This window comes from Neolamprologus brichardi, chromosome 7 (assembly GCF_056152115.1).
Source record: "Neolamprologus brichardi isolate AB-2024 chromosome 7, ASM5615211v1, whole genome shotgun sequence".
NCBI lineage: Eukaryota > Metazoa > Chordata > Actinopteri > Cichliformes > Cichlidae > Neolamprologus > Neolamprologus brichardi.
In genome coordinates, this window is record NC_142110.1 from 22,913,987 (window position 1) to 22,924,246 (window position 10,260).

The following is a 10,260-nucleotide window of genomic DNA, read 5'->3' on the forward strand; positions in this document are numbered from 1 at the left end:
GGGTATTGTTGCTGACCATGTCCATCTCTTTTTGACTACAGTGTACCATCTTCTGAAGGCTGCTTCCAGCAGGATAACACAGCTTGTCATAACGCTCAAATTATCCTCTTGAACAGCGGTCCCCACCCCCGGGCCTCGGACCGGTACCGGTCCGTGAGTCGTTTGGTGCCGGGCCACGAGAGTTGAGGCTCGGGTGTGAAATGTATGGTTTTCAGGTTTTTTATCGGTTTTCAGCGTTATTTTGTTATCGTTTTTATCGTTAACTCGGTTTTCCTGGGTCTTTTCACGTGTGTTATGAATGTATCTTCTTTTTTTCAGTACGAGTTTTATTTTGTTGTATTTATCCGCGACAGCTTACAGACCGGTCCAAAAATATTGTCAGGCATAAACCGGTCCGTGTCGCAAAAAAAGTTGGGGACCGCTGCTCTTGAACATGACATTTTGTTCTTTCTACTCAGATTATCTTTGCAGTAACCAGAACTCAGTTCAATAGAGCGCCTATGGGATGTGATGTATGTATGGTTCTTATCATGGATGTGTAGCCAACAAATCTGCAGCTGTGTGATGCTATCATGTCAATATGAACCAAAATATTTGAGGATTGTTTATAGCACATTGTTCCTGTTCTAGAAAGATATAAAGTGTCTGGTAAGTGTTTCACCTAAGAAGCCAAGCGGTCGCGACAGATGGCCCCGCCCCTCCCTGAGTCTGGTTCTGCTGGAGGTTTCTTCCTGTTAAAAGGGAGTTTTTCCTTCCCACTGTCGCCAAAGTGCTTGCTCATAGGGGGGTCATACGATTGTTGGGTTTTTCTCTGTATGTATTATTGTAGGGTCTACCTTACAATATAAAGCGCTTTGAGGCGACTGTTGTTGTGATTTGGCGCTGTATAAATAAAATAAAATTGAATTGGATTGAATTAAACAATACAAGTACAGTACTGTATACCCACAGGGGTGCTGGCCATTAAAGGGTTATCCTAACCTGTTTATTGTGTTATCTGGTAATGTTTGACTGAATTTATAATCATATTTTATACAAAACAAACTAACTTGCAAAGAAAAGCGTCTGGACTTCTTTAAGTTACTTGAAGACGTTTCACCTCTCATCCGAGAGGCTTCTTCAGTTCTAAGGTCAAATGGTGGAGAGTCCCAGATATAACCCTAGTGGGAGTGTCCCCCCACAGAGGGACAAAAGGACCCCCTGATGATCCTCTAATCGCCTGAGCCAAGGTGTGGAACTGGGTGTGGGTCCCAATCAGCCAGAGTTTCGGGTAAGTTCATTGTGAAACCTGGCCCCACCTTATCATGCGAATTCCTGAGGTCAGATGGCCCAGGGTGTGAGTGGGCGTTAAGGCGTCTGGGAAGGGATCTCAAAACTGGATTATAGATGGCAGAGAGTTGGTGTCGTAAACCACCGCCTCTGTTCAAAGATGGTCGCTCACAGTGGACATAGATGGCTTCTTTCACTCCTCTTTCAAACCATCTGTCCTCTCTGTCCAAAATGTGAACATTGGCATCCTCGAAAGAGTGTCCTTTATCCTTAAGATGCAGATGGACAGCTGAATCTTGTCCTGTGGAAGTTGCTCTTCTGTGTTGTGCCATGCGCTTGTGAAGTGGCTGTTTGGTCTCTCCAATGTAGAGGTCTGGGCATTCCTCGCTGCACTGTACGGCATACACCACATTGTTAAGTCTGTGTTTTGGCGTTTTGTCTTTCGGGTGAACCAGTTTTTGTCTGAGTGTGTTGCTGGGTCTGAAGTACACCGGGATGTCATGCTTGGAGAAAACCCTCCTGAGTTTCTCTGATACACCGGCTACATAGGGGATGACAATGTTGTTGCGCCTGTCCTTCTTATCCTCCCTCGCTGGTGTCTGATCTTCTTTTCTGTGCCTCTTTGCTGAGAGGCACAACACAGAAGAGCGACTTCCACAGGACAAGATTCAGCTGTCCATCTGCATCTTAAGGATAAAGGACACTCTTTCGAGGATGCCAATGTTCACATTTTGGACAGAGAGGACAGATGGTTTGAAAGAGGAGTGAAAGAAGCCATCTATGTCCACTGTGAGCGACCATCTTTGAACAGAGGCGGTGGTTTACGACACCAACTCTCTGCCATCTATAATCCAGTTTTGAGATCCCTTCCCAGACGCCTTAACGCCCACTCACACCCTGGGCCATCTGACCTCAGGAATTCGCATGATAAGGTGGGGCCAGGTTTCACAATGAACTTACCCGAAACTCTGGCTGATTGGGACCCACACCCAGTTCCACACCTTGGCTCAGGCGATTAGAGGATCATCAGGGGGTCCTTTTGTCCCTCTGTGGGGGGACACTCCCACTAGGGTTATATCTGGGACTCTCCACCATTTGACCTTAGAACTGAAGAAGCCTCTCGGATGAGAGGTGAAACGTCTTCAAGTAACTTAAAGAAGTCCAGACGCTTTTCTTTGCAAGCTCCTTTGACTACGATGACCTGGATGACTGAGAACCTTCACAGACAAAACAAACTAACAAACACAGATTTACCCTTCTCAGGTTATCTGCAATGGGAAGGAAAAGATGTAGCTGTATCCATGCTGTCTTTGTGTTTACAAAAATGAGCTAAAAATTTAAGATTTTAAGCTTATCTTTTACCTTCAGGACAATTAGGCAAAAAGGGGGTCTGACATGGTACTAGCAAGGTGTAACTCTGAAGTGAGCGTACATCATAATATAAAACTTTTTTTTCTTTAATCTTGATCTTAGTTAAATATTAATAAAATAGGGAATTTGATAACCTTAAATGTAATATAGTATTATGTTTTAGAACCTCATATGAAATGAGACTTACTTTGTCTTACAGGTGCGATCTATACAAATGTGCTATAGGTGCTAGTAAGACTTGAAAACCACTGTGTATGAATGAATACATTTTTTTTTAAATGTCAGTTTTTGTAGCTTTACATAAACATAGAAAAGTGCCACTAGAAGTTGAAGACTGGTGTCTGTAAAGGACAAACCACAAAAGTACAAACTTTTACTCTTTGTTAAGGGTACAATGGTCCTACCACAATAAGAAGGTCAATACGAGGATACTGCCGCAGTAGCAAGCTATTGTACCACCAAATGTACAATAAAGCAGTGTTTCCCAACTTTTCGGAGCCATGGCACACACCACCAAACAAAAATGTCACAAAAAGTATATTGATCATTTTTCCCCGTGCACCAGGTATAGCAGAATTGGCTCGGGTTGTCCCCAATATCCCATTTTTTGCTTTCTTCTGACCACTACGCATACTAGAGCCTTGATCTGGGTCGGAATTTTCTCCAGGACTCCAGTTTTACTGCCAGTTGGCAACCCATTTAATTAGAGCAGGTAGTTGTACTGCCCTCTAGTGGAAGAGAATGTAATTGTTCTGCCCGTTAACGCCGATCGTTTAGAGCACTAATCAGGTGAAACCAGATAATCTTGCATGGCACACCTGATCATTTCTCAAAGCACACCTATGTGCCGTGGCACAGTGGTTGGGAAACACTGCAATAAAGTACTTGGTCTTCTGAATGTGTATTCATAGATACTTATGTTTTAAATGCATTATATTCCGCTTTAATGTGTATCCAAAGAATCTGATTCACATTTTTAATGAATTTCAGTAAACCTCTAACATAAAGTGTGACAAAGTTAGAAAAAGAATCTAAAAATAAAAAAGGAAGCTGCTCAGGAAAAGCATCAGCATCGACCGTCCAACAGCAAATCTCTGACTAATTTGTCAAACGGAGCATCTGTTTATGGCACCAAAGCCACTCTTGGATTTCAACTTGGATTTGATGTAGCTATCATGTTATGCTGAGTGTTCTGTTCCCACTTAATACAAGATGCTAAATTGTGGGAGTGAGAGGGAGTCTGCTTCTTGTGGGGCTGCAGCCTTGATTAAAAGACAATTCTGGTGCGAGCAGATGGCCATGTAGACTTTGCTTGCTTGCTTAAAAGTAGGCTGTCCACCCACCTTCCATATTTTTCACACTTTAGTTTGTCGAAGAGAAAGCTGAAAAGGAGCGCGACGACTCAAGGCCAAGGCACATCAAAACACACTTTCTATTGTTCCATTGTGAAATTGTTTTGTTATTATTTTTTTCTAGTTATGAGGTTTGTTGTGACATGCTTTTTTTCACAAATCTGTTCTGTTTGAGCCTTGTTGTTTGTGTACTGCATTTTGTTTTGTGCGTCATGACTTTGCAGCTACAACATAAAATGACTGATATTAAATGATTCATTTAATGATTCAGAAGTGACACTTAATTGATTGGAGGTTAACTATCAAAAAATGGAATATGTACTGAATTTCAGATTTTGTCTACTCAAATATGCTTATGTTCAGCTACTCTGTTTTTGCAGAATTCAGTTCAATTCAATCCAATTTGATTCAATTTTTTAGTGCCAAATAAAAAACAAATATTGCCTCAAGGTGTTTTATGTTGTAAGGTAAAGACCCAATAAACGGAGAAAACCCGAACAATCAGATGACCCCCGATAAGCAAGTACTTGGCGATAGTGGGAAGAGGAAACTCCCTTTTAACAAAAAGAAATTGGTTTGGTGTTAGGGGAGAGAGACGGGACAAAAGAAGGGACCCAGAGATTAAAAGCAAGCAAAACTGTTGTTTTTTATTTTATTGGTTTTTTTATGTTAAAGAACTGCTTGACATGATCTTAAACCTGTAAGACCAGCTCTAGTCTCGGGTCTCACAGCTTGGCCGGTTGACCTGCCCTTGTGCAAGCACATCCTTGTTGGTCTGACAATGTGTTACTTTAAAAAGGACATAATGGAAACTGCAATAGCCGAATAAGACCAATACATTAATTTTGGAATGCAGGAAAAAGAAACTTTAAACACCTTAAATTGTGACAGCTTTGAACACACCAAACCTACGTCAGGTTTCATGCCTGAATTTGAATTTTTGTATTTGCATTTGTGATATTTAGAGATTCATATTTTGTATTCCAAAATGTTCCAGGTTGGTTTATTTCTGTTTATTTTCATCTTTGTTATAGTTTACCTATGTGGAATTCGGTATTTCAGTTTATCCTGCTGCCCCTGTGTTCCCTGTGTCTTAATTAAGTTCTCAGTTTTCATGTTTGGGTTTCCTGTTTCCTGTTTTATTGTGGCAGTCACTTGCTGCACAGTTCTACCTTCTCTGTCATGTCATTGGATTAATTTTTGTAGTTCAACTATTGTTCATTACTTTATGTGATTTAGCTGTGTTTAGTTTCCCAGCTCATTCCCTATTAGCCCAGCCTGTCCTTGAGTTCTTTTTAGAGCACCAGTTATTTTTGGGGGGGGACTATTTGGATTTTTGTACCTCATGGACTTTTTACAGTCAGTTTTCACAGTTTTACTTGTTTTGGTATGTATTTGGGTCCTTCTTCCTCAGTTCATGATAACCTAATGAACATTGCAAGTCTAACCTAAATTTGCAGAAAGTTTACTTATCTCCAAACTGACAGACCCCATTAAAAAGAAAAAGTCGAGTTCATTTTATATATCACTAACTCAGCAAGCCACACACCATATCTTCTAAAAACAGAAAGCTAACTTGTCTGTGTACGTATGTTTCAACACATCTTACATTTACCACTCAAGGCTTTGAGTGTAAACCCAGCAGAATTGACATATTTCAATACGTGTGATTTATTTATAGGTTTGTAGCAGCTTCCCAGTACCTGCCAGCAGCAGCAACACGCAGACCATGCTACAAGAGAAGCCTCCTCTTTCATCAGATATATAAAGAATTATATTATGTGTGGGATTTATTACTCAGAAAGGCTTGTTTTTCTTCAGCATAATAATGTAATGTAAAAGATTACATTACAAAAAAACACCTGGATTTTACTAAGCAGTGTATAGGCAGGTGTACAAATCTGTAATCATAACAAGGTGTAATATCACTTAAAATGCTAGTTTTTTACTTTTATTTCTAATTAATTTTGGTGAATAAGCCTTGAGTGTGCACTCAGTGTATTGAAGGAGATTTAATTAATCTAATGACAACCACAAACCCATCCAACATAAATAAATCAAAGAGAAGCTACAATTTCAGTCAACCAAGATTTTCTTTGTTTTTTGCTGACTTCCACTCTCACACCAGCTGCAGTGATGTAGCACCAAGACATTTTAGCTGCGCATAACAAGTGTTACCACACCCAGCACCTCCTGTCGGTAACAAATGTGAAACTTTTCAACCAGCAAGGCTCGCCTAGTGCTGCTTTTGAGCAAGCATAAACACTTAACTGTGTTTCAGTGACAAAGAAAATGAATATTTATTATGAACTGGCAAAAGTTGAATTGCTCCCATCAGACTTCTGCTTTCTTACTAACTAACAATATTTCTCAAAGACAGAGGTGCAACGTGACAACTGAGATTTTAAAAGGCACTGAGGAACATTCAAAGACATAAAACAAATCTTGAGTGGACATTTCATATTTTGTAACCAGAGGACAAGTTGCGTCACGAGAGTTGCGTCCTTTATTGTCCTATTAGAGGTACAAAAGCTTGTCATTGGGGTGCCATCCTATAAGATAATTGACAGAAAACATCTTATTTTTATAATTATAAATTCATAGCCTTGGAAATGCACTGCAGTCCATATAGCATATTTCTACTCTTACCAACCTCACCTCAATTTATTGTTCTCAGTTGTTATTTTATCCTGGAGAAAACCAAACAGGCCTAGGGAGAAATGATCCCACTGAAACTAGAACCTTCATGCTGTGAGGCAAAAGTGCTAACAGTCTGCCACCAATATAGAAGTGAAACACAATATGAGACTTGAATCAAATGATTTTTATTTAACTTAGTACTTTGCATTTAGTAATTAGTTAATATTTAATCTCTGGCTCACTTCCACAGCTTGTCTTTTGTCCCGTCTCCCTCTCATCAGCCCAGCTAGTCATCATGGTAGATGGCTGCCCCTCCCTGAACCTGGTTCTATTGGAGGTTTCTTCCTGTTAAAAGGGAGTTTTCCTTCCCACTGTTGCCAAGTGCTTGACGTATGGAGTCACCTCATTGTTGGAGTTTTCTCTCTACTATTGTATGGTAAAATGTAAAAATCTTAAAGTCTAAGAGCAATATTAATATTTTACCAAACTTTATATTTAATCATAAAAGCTAAATGAAAGTGTGCAATGATGCACTTATTATTACTTGGGAACATGTATACCATTGTTTGTGTTTTTTTACCCTTGAGATTGCACGCCTAATTACTTTGGATACCACTAATTAACCCTGCAGGCTACTTCGGTGTTGACTGGGCGGCTATGGCTCAGGAGGTAGAGCGACCGATTGTCTACCAGTCGGTTGACAGTTTGATGCCCAGCTACAGTCTGCATGTCAGCAGATCCTTGGGTTGCAATTCATCTATTGCGGTGTGAATATTAGAGGTGCTTGAATATAGAGGAAAAAAATGCTTGTGTGATCGAGTAAAGGAGGCTTGTAGTAAAAAGTGCTTTGAGTGCTCAGTTAGAGTAGAAAAGTGTTATATAAGTACTTGTCCATTTACTGTTTAAACTGCACTTTTAAGGACAGCAGTGCAGTTTTAATGTACTCCTATTTCTCAAAGTGCAGTGAGTGATGTGAGTGAACATGAAAGGACTGTACTGTAAAAAACAAGCAAACAAAAAAACTGTTTTGCTCTCAAGAAATTCGGTGCATGCTTCAAAAACTTTATTTGCCCAATTTAGCTCTGCTCGCTCGATATGATGGTAGCAGACTGACACTGATTTGTAAGTCATACCAACTGTGGTACAACTTGCTATTCGTGTTTATTAGCTCTGTTGCTTCTCTCATTTACATTTTTTTTACCTGCCTGTTCATCGATCCATGAGCGTGAGCTATTTCACCTGTCTGCACCCCTGAATCTTTCATATGATGTCTCGAATTTAAAAGAAGGCGAATGTGTTTGTTTAAAAGTCCCGGGCAGTTCTCACACGGTAACAAACTGAATCTAAAAAGGTGTCAGAAGCTCTTTGTCTTTCCACAAACAACACAGATGAGGTCAATCCAGCCATTTCCTTCATTGATTCCCTGTATTAAATCTATATGAATCACAGCAGAGGGAGTGCAGGTAGAAAGGAGGAGACGAATCAATGAAAAAGGATTTTTAAGCTGCAAGAAAACAGGGATGTGGAGAGAGGGCCTGAAGATCAATGCGAGGGCAGTGACCCTAATATTCTGTACATTCAATCAAGAGTTGTGTTGAGGACTACTTTGCGGGCCAGCCAGAAAAGATAAAAATATCCTCTGGAGTTGTCCTTTAGCAAGAGTGAAGGAAATCCTGGCTGATGGTAAATCCAGTCTGCACTAAATGTAATTTCTAATTTTAAAGGGTCTATTAATTCTTGTCCAGCACCTCTGCCAGTAGTAGTTTTCACAGGGGTCAGAACTAGAGCTAACATTAATAACAACTGTTGTCAGTCCAGCTGGATGTGGCTGACAACAGTGTTTACCATTTGACAATGTCCTTTTGGAAATAACATATGAGGCCATTAGGTGCCATAATAGGTCAGACCCCACACAAACACATCCAGGTTAACGGGGAGCGACAGTAAATCACTCTAATCCAGCCATGAGATGAAGGCAGGTTATTCCCTCATGACGGTGGGGGTGGGGGGTTTGTGTCACAAGCTGAGCTACAGTTTACCAGCTTGAGTCATGATGAAAGCTGTGATAGAGCTCAGCTGTCACTCAGGATGTCTGAGCCACAAATCTCTGATCACCTGCCTTAAACAAACACACACACACACACACCAACAAAACCACAGGCTGCACACCTCAGTTAGTGGGGACATAGAGAGATGCTCAGGGAGAAGATCCAGCTGTGGAGCCATCACACAGGATCTACATGCACGCATTTGGCATCAGCTTTGTCACAGACATAAAAATACTATGTAAAAATCTGACAAGCAGCCAAGGCTTATTTGTGCAAGATTATCTCTTTTTTTCCCCTCCCTCTCTCTGTCTCCATCTCTGCTCTTCTACAGATCGACATCATCATCGCTGATGCTGCTACCCTCCAGGTCCCTCAAGCAGAGATTTGAGTCATCTCCCTCTCATCCTCTTCCAGCCCTCAGCCCCGTTGAGTCCGACTGTCAATACAGAAGCACTAAATGCTGCTCAGACTGTCAGAGAGAGACTGCAGCGTGCCTTTCACACTTTACACAGTGTGTGTACAGCCTGCACGAGCACAAAGTATCCTACGCCTGAAAGGACAAATGTGGGGAAAGGAGGAGAAGCGGCTGTTTGAACAAGACCCAAACTCCGCAGAAGTTGGTTGTACGGCTTCTCACGACGAGATGGGAAAGAAAAAGAGAATGAAGGGACCAAACTGTGAAAATAACATCCAGGGAGATACGGAGCGATCGTACCTCCCCACGGTCCACACACACACGCACACACACAGATCTGTGTATTTCTGCTGCCGCGCCGCTCCACTCACCTACAGTAAATCACTTCCATGACTCACGCAGAGGGGAGATAACCGGCTCTCAGGAAAAGTGGAGTAAACACTCGTTGCAAAGGCAGGAAGGGCTTTCGCTCGCTCGCTCTCGCTGCAATGCTGCTATCTCTCATCCTCGTTTCTCCTCCTCTGTCTCTTCTTTCGCTTTGATCTCTCCCTCTCTCTCTTTCTCTATCCAGTGGTGCCCCCCTCCTTTCTCTCTCTCTCTCTCTCAAACTCTGCCAACCCCTCACGCTCCACCACAAGGTGTCACAAACACTGTGTCTGCTCCCACTGCCTCTTATTGGCTCCCACTTTTCTCTCCTCTTCTCTCCAGCCCCCACCCTGCACTATCTCTCTCTCTCTCTCTCTGGATTTTCTGCCTTAAAGAGGCAACGTGTTACACCTATAGCTACACAAACTCAAAGCATGTCACTTCAGCCGCTTTATTTATTCTAAGTGGGTAAGCATCGCATAAAACCACCATCGCATTTGTGCCTGCCTCAGGGAGTTGTGAGCCCTGGGGCTTATGTAGTGACTTTGCATAGCTGGAAGGCTATGCCAAGTCGCTTTGTGTAGGCACTTTTATTTTTTACTTCAAGCAAATTTATTTTTACTAACACTATTAGCATGATTGAAATGCATAAAATACATTTCTGGTCCTCTTTAAAAAGGGATCTCCAGACACACTGCAAAACATCCTAAAGCCAGCTTCCAAGTGTGGCAAACTGCAGTTCCTCTAATGGCCACTTGAGGCCAGTTCCAAAGGCTAGTTGAAACAAAACACTCCAAAG

General features: G+C 41.6%; 1 protein-coding gene across 1 annotated transcript in view; it reads right to left on the reverse strand.

The window, feature by feature from the left end:
* The window catches only part of LOC102796408 (alpha-1,3-mannosyl-glycoprotein 4-beta-N-acetylglucosaminyltransferase C-like), a 75,315-nt gene extending 65,635 nt beyond the window's left edge, over positions 1-9,680 (reverse strand). The window contains exon 1 of the mRNA XM_087844403.1: positions 9,467-9,680. The gene's annotated coding sequence lies outside the window, so the exon portion shown is untranslated. The remainder of the gene's footprint in view (positions 1-9,466) is intronic.
* Positions 9,681-10,260: the final 580 nt, after the last annotated feature.